Raw genomic sequence first — 12,234 nt, forward strand, 5'->3', positions numbered from 1 at the left:
TCGCCAAAACTCAAGATATCATGCATTTCTTTAAATGCTTACGAGATATTCACTCGTATGATCACTATGTTTTCACAAACACCTAAAGTCCGTCAATACGATGCGGCGGCACGCTTCTTTGAAGCTAAGCTTGAGAGGGGCCAAAAGGTTGATCCCCATGTCCTTAAAATGGTCGAATATGTTGACATCCTAGAGCGTCTAGGGTGTAAGATTTCTAAAACTCTTGTGGTGGATCGTATCCTTCACTCACTCCCCACCAAGTTTGCCCACTTTAGGGTAAACTACAACATGCATGACATGGATAAGAGTTAACATGAAATTCATGCACTCCTCACCCAAGCGGAGAGGGATATGGAGGCTAGTGGGAGTGAAAAGGGAGATGTTTTAACCATGAAGTTAAAGAACATGTCTCTTGGAGTCAAAAAAGGAAAAGGGAAAGAAAAGTCCCAATTCAAGAAATCGTCAAAGAAAATTGACAAGGGAAAGGGGAAGGCCGTTGAGAATGGCAATCCCAAGGCAAAAAGTGTCAAGCTCTCCGAGGCCGAATGTTTCCATTGTAATGGGAAAGGGGCATTATAGGAGGAGTTGTCCCAAATACTTGGAGGATCTCAAGGAAGGGCGTGTGACGCCTATTGGTATGATTTCCTCTCTCTATGTGATAGACGTTAATTATGCTTGTACTTCCACTTGGGTACTTGATACCGGATGTGGCTCTCACCTTTGTAACCATTTGCAGGGTATAAGGGACGTGCAAGCACTAGCAAAAGGTGATGTGGATCTCCGCATGGGCAATGGAGCTAGAGTAGCCGCCGTTGCCGTAGGGACCTATGTGCTCACTTTAGCTAGTGGTTTAGAGTTGTATATAAATAAGTGTTATTTTGTACCAACTTTAACTAAGAACATCATCTCCATTTCCGCGTTAGACGCGGAAGGCTTTTGTTTTATGATTAAGGACAAGTGTTGTACTTTTTCTTTAAATGATGTGGTTTATGGCAAGGCCATTTCAATTGGAGGCATTTATGTTTTAAATGATGTTAATGACGTTTATCATATGGAAACTAAAAAGCTCAAAAAGGGTGATCCAAACGAATCCTACCTTTGGTATTGTCGTTTAGGTCACATAAACGAAAGACGCATTAAGAGACTTGCTTCATCAAAAGTGCTCAAACCATTTGGTTTCGAATCTTATGGTACATGCGAGTCTTGCCTTTTAGGCAAGATGACTCGTGCACCTTTTGCGGGAAAAGGGACACGAGCTAGTGAGGTTTTGACTCTCATACACACGGATGTGTGTGGACCATTAACCATCACCGCTAGAGGAGGTTTTCACTACTTCATTACTTTTACTGATGACTTAAGTAGATATAGGTATGTCTACTTAATGAAGAACAAGAGTGAAGCCTTTGACAAGTTCAAAGAGTTTCAAAAAGAAGTAGAGAACCAATTGGATAAAAAGATAAAGAATCTACGGTCCGACCGTGGTGGTGAGTATCTAAATATTGAATTTGATTCACACCTAAAAGATTGTGGTATAGTATCACAATGGACTCCTCCTGGCACACCGCAACTAAATGGTGTGGCCGAAAGGAGAAACCGAACTTTACTTGATATGGTTCGGTCAATGATGAGTCTAACTGAGCTTCCTAGTTCATTTTGGGGTTTTGCACTCTTGTCTGCAGTATTTTCACTAAATCGAAGCCCGACTAAAGCGGCCGATAAGACTCCATATGAGATATGGACAGGGAGAGTCCCTCATTTGTCATTCATGCGTATTTGGGGTTGCGAAGCGTACGTTAAGATCAAGTCTGACAATAAGCTTGCACCCAGGTCTGACAAATGTCTTTTTGTAGGATATCCAAGGGAAACACGTGGCTATTACTTCTACAATAAACACGAGAACAAAGTGTTTGTGGCTCGTGATGCTGTCTTTCTAGAAAAGGAATTTATTTCTAGAAGACAGAGTGGGAGAAAATTTGAACTTGAAGAAGTTCGAGAGCCACAAACCGAGAATGAGGTAGAGGAGAACGTGGAGGATAGCATTCCCTCTTCCTCTGAAACGGTAATTATTCCTAGAAAGTCAAGTAGGATTTCTAATCCACCTGACCGTTACCTTGCCAACATCGAAGAGGACGGTGTTTTATTACTTTTTGAGAGTGATGAACCCACTACCTACAAATCGGCCATGTCTAGTCCCGACTCCTCGCTTTGGCTAGAAGCCATGCGGTCCGAAATGGATTCCATGTACGAGAACCAAGTATGGGACTTGGTGGTGGGACTTGGTGGATTTACCTGAGAGAGTGCGACCTCTTCAGTGTAAATGGATATACAAAATTAAACTCGGCGTGGATAAACATGTGGATGTTTACAAAGCTAGGTTGGTGGCAAAAGGTTTCACCCAAGTTCATGGTTTACACTATGACGAAACCTTCTCTCCAGTCGCTATGCTAAGGTCCATTAGGATAATCTTAGCGGTTGCCGCATTTCATGATTATGAGATTTGGCAAATGGATGTCAAAACCGCCTTCTTGAATGGGATTCTAGAAGAAGAGGTGTACATGATACAACCCGAAGGTTTTATGGATACATCTAACCCTAAGAAGGTGTGTAAGCTCAAGAAGTCCATTTATGGTCTTAAGCAAGCATCTAGGAGTTGGAATCATCGATTTGATCATGTAATTAAACAATACGGTTTCACTAGAAGTGTGGAAGAACCGTGTTTATACATGAAGTTTAGTGGGAGTAAGGTTGTATTCCTTGTCCTATATGTGGATGACATATTACTCATTGGGAATGACATTCCATCGCTCACTTCCGTTAAGGAGTGGCTAGGGAAACACTTCCAAATGAAGGACTTGGGAGAGGCACAACGAATCTTAGGTATCCGGATCTATAGGGATAGGTCCAAGAGGATACTAGCATTGAGTCAAGAAGCTTATATTGACAAAGTTCTTGACCGGTTCAATATGAAAGACTCCAAGAGAGGATTTCTACCTATGGGCCAAGGGCTTACTTTGAGCAAGTCACAGTCTCCCTCTACCCCTAAGGAAATTGAACACATGAAGACCGTCCCTTATGCTTCCGCTGTTGGGTCTATCATATATGCTATGATTTGCACTCGTCCCGACGTTGCGTATGCCTTGAGCATGACAAGTCGGTATCAAGCCAAGCCTGGTGAGAGTCACTGGATAGCCGTAAAGAACATCCTTAAGTACTTGAGAAGAACTAAGGATTCGTTCTTAGTGTTTGGAGGAGAAACTGAGTTATGTGTAAGAGGTTACACGGACGCAAGTTTCCAAACCGATCGGGATGACATGAAATCCCAATCCGGCTACGTGTTTATGCTAAATGGAGGAGCCGTTTTGCTGGAAGAGCTTCAAGCAAAGTGTTACTCGGGATTCTACAACAGAGGTCGAGTACCTTGCAGCCGTCGAGGTCGCGAAGGAAGTCCGTTTGTATTAGGCAATTCATGGAGGGGCTAGGAGTAGTCCATTCCGCCAAAGATCCTATCACTCTATATTGTGATAACAAAGGGAGCTATTTTTCAAGCCAAAGAGCCTAAGTCTAGTAATAAATCTAGACACATTGAAAGGAAATACCATGTAATTAGAGATTATGTGGAAATGAAGGAAATTGACATTTGTAAGGTTGGGACAGATGACAACATTGCTGATCCTTTAACCAAGCCTTTATCAAAGGCTAAGCATGATGGTCATGTCGTCTCTATGGGATTGAGACGAGTACCAGATTTTCTTTAGATTATGGATATGTAATAATTGGATAGTGTATCTTTTATTATATATATGATAATCACATTCATTGTTTTCGTATTCATTCTTTTATGAATTTTTATTTAGTGTGACTAAATTTTAATACCTTGTTTATCTGAATAAGTTGTGGAGACAATGTTGGATACTATTCAAGTGAATAAGATGAACATTGTATTTTGTCCCTAGTCATTTAATGAGGTGACGTCTCGGAGTGACTAGATTGTAAGTCGATTGATGGTTGTTCAACACCATAAGGTCATATGTGATGACTGGTCGATTACATAGGCAGAGTGTGTGACACTTTGCCGGACAGTGACCATTTAGAGAGTCCCTAAGTTCTATTATAGACGCCCGGTCGTGGCGGGGATCTCTAAGATGTTCTAATGAGTCGATTCTTTTGATCGGAGACTATTATCCGAGCAGTGCGCTTTCGAGTGACTTTGGTTTTTGTCCTAGGTCGTGCCGTGAAAGGAGGCCAAAAGGGCATTTACTAGGTCATGGTGAGATGTATTGTGCAATAGGATAGATAGGCCGGGCATACAGAATTGTCCACCCACGTTGGGTAACTATATCTCAAGGCCACTCGAGGAGTTAATGACTACAAATGCGTGGCCACGCTCGGAAGTAATCTGTGAGAGATTTTTCCGGTCAGGTAGTCACACTCCCGATCGAGAAAACCACTCGCGATGTGTTCATGTGCAAGTGCGACCTGAAAGACACCTTGCATTGAGTGAGAGATTAAAACGGACAAGAGAATTGGTAGCGCACACCTTGTGTCGGACAAGTGGGAGATTGTTGGAGTTAGTGTCCTCCACAATAGTGCGTTAACATAATAAATCTCATTAATAGAATATCATCAGATATTTAATTATTTGATCCTTGTCGGTTGATTAACGTAAATCGATAACGGTTGGCGACTAGAGTTTGACGTTATTGTCGTGAGACGGCGGTGATCAATCGACCCCCCTTTCTTGGTCACACCTAAAGGAACGAACCCCAATTGATAACTAATTAATTGTATGAGATACAATTCATTTAGTCCCTTGATTTATAGACTAAGAGGTTAGTCGATTATTATTAGAGAGATTTCGAGTTGCGAACTCGAGGAGCGGCAGTTATTATTTAATTATGCGATAATTAAATAATAAGTTTTGGGAAATGGGTTTTAGTTAATTAACTGTTAATTTACTAAAATTGTACTAATTGATTAATGTGATTAATATTAGTACGTAAATAATATGTGTAGTGGTACACGATATTTACGGGTGAATTGACGAATTAATTATGGAATCATTTAAACATGATACGATGTTTAAAATGAAAATTACACGGATTTGTGCGACAAATATAAAAACCAACATGGACCCGTATATGGTCATGTGGACCGTGTAAAATAAGTGTAATGGATGATTACTCACATAATCATTTTACCTTATTTTGTATACTACCGTAATATATGTCTTATACTACATTTTGCATGTGATGTAAGATAAAATTATAAGATAAAAAATTTGTCCACTTGATGACACTCCACCCGCCACTTCCTTTCCTCACACACTCTATATATTTGTTCACTACTACACACTACCTCTCTTACACAATTCATTACATTTTGCATGTGAACAAACTTCTTCCATCTCTCTACAATAATTCTCTAGTATACATTATTACTAAGAAAAGTTAGTAATATTACTAGTATTATTATCAAGGGCACATATTAATAAGTTACTAGTTCTTACTTATTAATATTGTTGGGTAGTTCTTGGGTGCTACTTGGAGGAGACTTTCTATTTGAAGGTTTTTCAAGGAGGATCATCCATATCATTTTAGCTCAAGAACAAATTAGTAAGGAGAACTAATTTGTGCCCATTTTACCTCATATTCAATGTAAGGAAATTATTTTTCCTTATACTTTGTTTTTATGCTTTCATATTAGCATGCATGTTACATAGATCACATAAACAACAATTTATGAGATAAATTTATTTTATTAGAGAGTCTAATATGGATCTATGATCTTTCACCATCTGTATCTTCCAGATCAGTACAACACATGTTCCACACATCACTTGCCATTACTATGTCCACCACTGCCTCATCTAAAACAAGGTCAAAAGTACTGTAACAACCTCTCACAACTGTGTCCCATTAACAGAATATTACTATATCACGACAACAACTGAAACATAACCAACTCTCTTTCATATCATACTCTACCCTCACTCCTAAGCCGAAACTGGTAAGAAACCTCAATAAACAAAACAACCGTTGATCTGTCCAAACTTAAACTCGCAGGAAACAACAGTAAACAAAACAACAATTTATATAACTGGTATAAACTTTCGAAAACTCGTCTCATAAGTATCCCGTCTACTCCACCATAACCGATGACGGCATCACAACACCGCCACCAACAGCCGCAGCGCAGCGCAGCGCGAAATTACCCACATCACAACACGAAGTACCGTGCCTGGATCACCACCTGAGGCACCACCACCACATCGATAGTCATCGCAACTTATACAATGTCATAAAAACTAACTCAGTATAACTTCCTGGATAAGAAAACTACTAAAAACTGCTTTACTAGATCACAACGCAACATATTACACGGAATAAACAGATAAGAACCTCATGAATATCATCCATACCTTTTCACGTAATAAACATATATCATGAATACACATACATGTATAACTAGCCATGCCATATCACTTAAATTATTACTTTTTTGAATATCATTCCATTAGGTTACCGTAACCAACATATATTACAGAACATTCAGATAACAATTTATAACTATCACACCGTACCACTTCTCGTGAGGTCAGAACCTCATGCAAACGTTTATACACATCATAGACCCGTAATCACATCCAACTAGCCAATCCTGATCACGTAAGTTACCACTTGATAAAGGTTATCTGTTGCCCGAGCTTAACTCGCATGCCCATCATAACACATTCTCCCATCCGCATATCTATCACCTCCTGACAAATGTAACCATACCATTAATTCTCTACTACTAGAAACCGTCTCCTATAACCACATTTTATACTCCCTCACAAGTCACAACCGTACATATTAATCTGGCCTCTACAAAATCAACCTCTTTAGAATTGCTATCTTTCTTATCTATCATCACCCTTAACCACTCACCTCTAAATATAACAGTTCATTTCCTATCTTCGGTTAACATTGCAAATAACGAACATAAAATTCACCAACAAAATTTACCTAAACATTCTTCCCAATACTATCCTTAATTGTATCGTCATCTAACTCTCCACCAAAATCTCATATCGTGCAGATACTCTACCAACTTCTTACTCCCTTAATTCCTCGAAACTCATGACTAACATGTTGTCCTGAAACTCCTATATAACCATTAACTCTCATCCTGATGATAGTATCATACATCTCGACGATTCCTTACTTCTATATCACATAACTCCGGTCAACATTCTCCTAGTTTACTGATGCGTGTCGTTTATATGATGTTTTACACCCTCTTTTACACGCATTTCAGAGCTCAATTGAGTAGTTTATGCTACTATTTCCCTTGTTTCATGTATCTCTTCCTTTTCTTGTGATTTTGTAGAATATGAAGATTTCAGTGGAAAATAAGCCGAATCCGTCCCTAAGTACTTAGCATTGCATTTGACATGGAGTATTGACTCGAGGAATGGGCTTGGTGTGCGTTTCAAGGCCTAAAGATAGCAAAAGCAAGGGTGCGTACGAGTTTAACAAGCAAAGAAGCATTTCACGATATTGCAGCCTTGTTCAGATGGCTATATCTCGAGTTCTAGAGCAGATAATCAAGTGATTCTAATTGGAGATGAAAGCTTATCCTCTTAGCTTTCCAAGGCCGTGTAGAACGCCTGATTTGACCAAGTAACGAAGAAATAGCAGCTGTTTTAAGATCAGTGCGCGCTGCAGGAATCGTCAGAATGCAATTCTGTACAGCACCTTTGGTCGATCGACTGGCCTCAGTGGTCGATCGACCACCACGCGAGCTGATGCGCAAATTAAAAGATCGAGAATATTAAAGCCCAATGTATTCTTAGGTTTAGGAATAAGAGTGCGTGATATTCCTATATAACTAACCTATGTTTTCAGAATAATTATGAGTTTTTGGAGGAGAGACATGAGGTCTCGAGTTTAGCATAGTTTACATTCAAATACTTTAGTTTCTCAATAAAGTTCGCTATTTTGCATCTGGATTTCCTTTCGGCTTTCAGTTTCGGTATTTCTCAATCATAATTTCAGTCTTTAAGTTTATTATCTTCGTAGTTAGAATTGCTAGATTAGTTCCCTAAAGCCGTAATTTTCTTTATTGCGAATTTACTGTTAAATCGTTTTAATCATGCTTCCGTTTACTGTTTTAATTGCTTTCGTAGTTGTAGTTAGAATTATTATGAGTAGCTAAATACCCCGTGCTAAGATGCGAGGAGATCTGTAGCGAAGACGACGTAGATTAGTAAACCTGATGTCGGCCTTTGGTCGATCGCCTGGATTAGCCAGTCGATCGACTGGACCTGTTGGTCGATCGACTGCCTATAGTGGTCGATCGACTGACGCACGATAGATTAGCACCATTTCAATGTTTTAATTGCAATATTTGACAACAAGACCGAGAGGAGACTTGTTAAATGCTTAGTATTTGACCGACCCACAAGATCGAGAGATAGAGGAGGGAAAATAGATTAATAAATTGAGACGACTAAATTGTTAAGATCGAAAGATAAGTAATTTAGGTATTAGGAATCGCTTTTCAGGGCGAGAGCTAGTATTAGTGAGACCTAGGGACCAGTAGCATAGGCTGAGAGGCGCTAGTAGTTAAGAATGGACCGAGAGGACTTCTTATTTGCCCACCTATCGTGATTTATCAGACTTGCTTTGATATCGTCGCCGCAGCTGCAGTGAACCAATCGTCTTAGCTTCCCTTTTATTATTTTCTACACCTTTTTATTTAATTGCTTTAGTTATAGTTTTTATTTTGTTTTCGCATTTAGATTTAGTTATAATCCAATCCAAAACCCCCACAACTGTTACCCTTAGACTAGAATTAATAATAACTATCATCTCCCTATCTCCCTGCGGATCGACCCTTACTATCGCTTGCTAGTAGTAGTTTGGTTTTATAAATATTATTTTTGATACTCACATTGACAGGTATCAAATTTTGGCGCCGTTGCGGGAGGCAAACGCTAGTTTTAGTTGTTTTTCATTTTAGTTCATTTTTCGCCTCAAGGGAAGACGAGTACCTTGAGGCGCTTCTTATCTTCTTCTTTAGTGTTGTTTATTTGCAAGATTTCAGAGAGTCCACTCATGTTCCATTCTCGGGAGCAAGCAGTCTTTGTTTTGTGGGAGATGCGGCGGAGCGGGACACACATCTGAGGCATGCAGGCACCCTAAGGAGAAGATGTTTGCTTTTCATCAACTTCAGCTTGACAATTCGTATAATTGCGCTCCTACTTCACCGCATCAACCATATGTGCCTCCTTATGAAGCCCCACCACCATCCACTCCGTCACAACAAGAGTTGAAAAACGAAGTTGCAGAGTTGACGAGTCTAGTGCAGTGCTTATGGTGGAGGTACGAAATGCAATGCGGCGAATCGTGCCTTAATCACAAAGCGATATCTCAAATTGCTACATTAGACAAGAATGCAAATTTGAGATACCGAGTCAATTCCACTCTCTCGAATCAGCGTATTGAGACCGTAAATGCAATGACACCAAGAGCGGGTCCGCTCGATGGACCCGAGAAACCCGCTGAAAAAGGGAAGAAGAAAAAGGGCGAGAAAAGACGATCGGCCCGAAACACGGTCGATCGACCACATCACCTAGTCGATCGACCAGTCCGCGAAATGACATAGCTTCTGGTACTGTTGAAACCAGTCGATCGACTGAGGAAGCAGCTGATGACGAACCATTCCGTCCTCCAATGCCAGATCATTGAGGGACTACTTATTTCTGGGTATGACGGCTCTGAAATTATCGAGGCAAGATCCAGATGTTGATGGGTCCGTTCTGATTCCAAAGTATGACCCTACGTCGGTCAATGGTTCATTCCTGAGGCGGACTGAAGAAGGTTCGAGCTATAACAAGGATAAAGTGGTGGATTTTCAGCCTAAGTCCACCGATGCCGGTATGAGAGATCTAGAGGAGAGGGCTAAGTTACTTTTGCAAGCCCCATATCCAGAGAGGCTGGTACCAACGAAAGATGAGGTATACTTTGAAAAATTTAAAAATGTCATTCATGGTCTTAATGTGCAAGTACCTTTTCTTGAGTTGGTAAATCAAGTTCCCGCTTACATGAAATTCATGAAACAGATTTTAAATAAGAAGCGGAAACTTGATAGGGTCGAGTCTGTTAATTTAACTGAAGAATCTAGCTCTTATTTGACTCGCACCGCTCCACACAAGTTAGCTGACCCGGGTAGCTTTTCAGTCCCTTGTAATATTGGTACCTTCTCAATTGAGAACGCATTATGTGACCTAGGAGCCAGCATTAGTGTTATGCCTTTGAGTCTAGCTAGAAAATTGAAATTGACTAGGTTTGCAGTTACTAGCATGACGATGATGATGATCGATCGTTCATGGTCCAAATATAGGAGTCTTAGAAGACATTCCTGTGCAAATAGGAAAGTTTTTCTTCCCTGTTGACTTCGTTGTACTGGATATACCCGAGGATGCTCATATTCCTATCATTTTGGGTAGACCATTTCTGCACACTACTGGTGCAGTTATAGATGTTGGCTCAGGGACATGAACCTTAAAAGTAGGGAAGCAGTCCATTAGTTTTGCCCAGACTTATAGGAAGAAAGATGTTATGTGTCCTGTGACATGTAATACGATTTCTACTCGTAAGTCTTATGTTCTCATTACTGACACTCCTACTCCCTTGCCTGTACCTATTCCTGTTATGACACCTCCGCCCCAGATTGGGAGCAAATTGGAGGAAGATTCTTCTGTTTTGGATATTGCAGGAAATGGTTTAGGGAAGGAGGAGCCGCTCAATGCTCCAGCTGTGAAGGAGCCCATTGTTCAGAGAGGCGGTTTGGGATGTCTGAGCTATGCAACTGACGAGGAGCCGGATGAGGAACCCAAGAAGATGGAGCCAATCAAAATTTCGGAGTCAGATCTTGAGTGTGAGGAGCTAGAAGATGATGGCCATGCTTGGTAAGATGCTAGAGATGATCCATTGAGTATCCCAGTCGGAGTAGAGTGGAGTCCAGCTTCGGAGATGAGCACTGCGGAAGCTACTTCATGTAGACAGAAGCCTTGGTCGGAAATTTTCCGCAGCTTCCGTTGATCTATGCGTTGCTTAGACCCTTTTTAAGACTATTTTATTGATCTTAGACTATTTATCGTTTTTCGTGTGCGCGAGACTTCGCTTTAATAAGTTTGTTTAGGATTTTAAAACCTTTAGACTATTACTTTGGGTTTTGCGCAATTTTGGGCGCGTTATTATGTGTGTATGCAGGTTCATAGACGATATTAGCTCACGTTATTGAGCTAATTCGAAGAAATCAAAAAGTTACAGCAGGTCTCTCAGTCGATCGACTGGTCAGTATGGCCGATCGACTGAGCTGCGAAATCCAGGAGCTTCTGTTCATGTTCACCTTGGTCGATCGACTGGGTGATGTGGTCGATCGACCGACCAGAGCTGTTGTACCTGTTTTCGATCATTCCCCTGCTGTGTTTGGTCGATTTGCGGAGTCAAGGGAGTATTCCCTTCACTTTATTCTCCGCTTAATTTCTGATTTCTTCTGTTTTTCTTATTCTTGCACATAATTTTGCGCTTCAACATTGTTTTCTCGTTTTACGCGTGGTATTGTTTGTCTTTTCAGGTACTTATTGGTAGCACTGCTGGCTACTGAAACCTCCTAGCTCACGCTGGTTTGGGGAGGTGTCCTTTTGCTGCGCTTAAAGTCTTGTGAGTTTCTGAGTCCTTCTTTATGTCAATTTTAGTTTTTATTATGCAAAATCCCATTTCCTTTTGCTTCTTTATACATGATTTTGCACAATGGGGACATTGTGTGATTTGGTTTGGGGAAGGGTTTTGCATTGTATTCACATGTTTTATTGCATTTTTTGTTTCACGTTTATTGCATTTCAGTTTGCATTTGTTTATTTCCCTTATATATACAGAAATTTCAAAAAATCGAAAAATTTCAAAAAAAATTCAAAAAATTGCACGTTTATTTTAGCATTTAGGTCGAGTCGGAACGGTAGTTTTTCAATGATGACATTGAATTTGCAGCTGTTTATGCCTAAGCCTTGCTAATTGACATGTTATTAGTAGAATCATATCTACGAGTTTTCATTAATTTCTTGCTGAGCTTGAGACTTGACTCAGATTTTTGGCAAACTACATCACTTTCTGAGATTTAGAGCCTTATAACTGGTGACATCTATGACCAGTTTATCTAGGATGTGAGTAGTACTCCTTATGAGAC

The sequence above is a fragment of the Silene latifolia genome, chromosome Y, assembly GCF_048544455.1.
Source record: "Silene latifolia isolate original U9 population chromosome Y, ASM4854445v1, whole genome shotgun sequence".
Lineage (NCBI taxonomy): Eukaryota > Viridiplantae > Streptophyta > Magnoliopsida > Caryophyllales > Caryophyllaceae > Silene > Silene latifolia.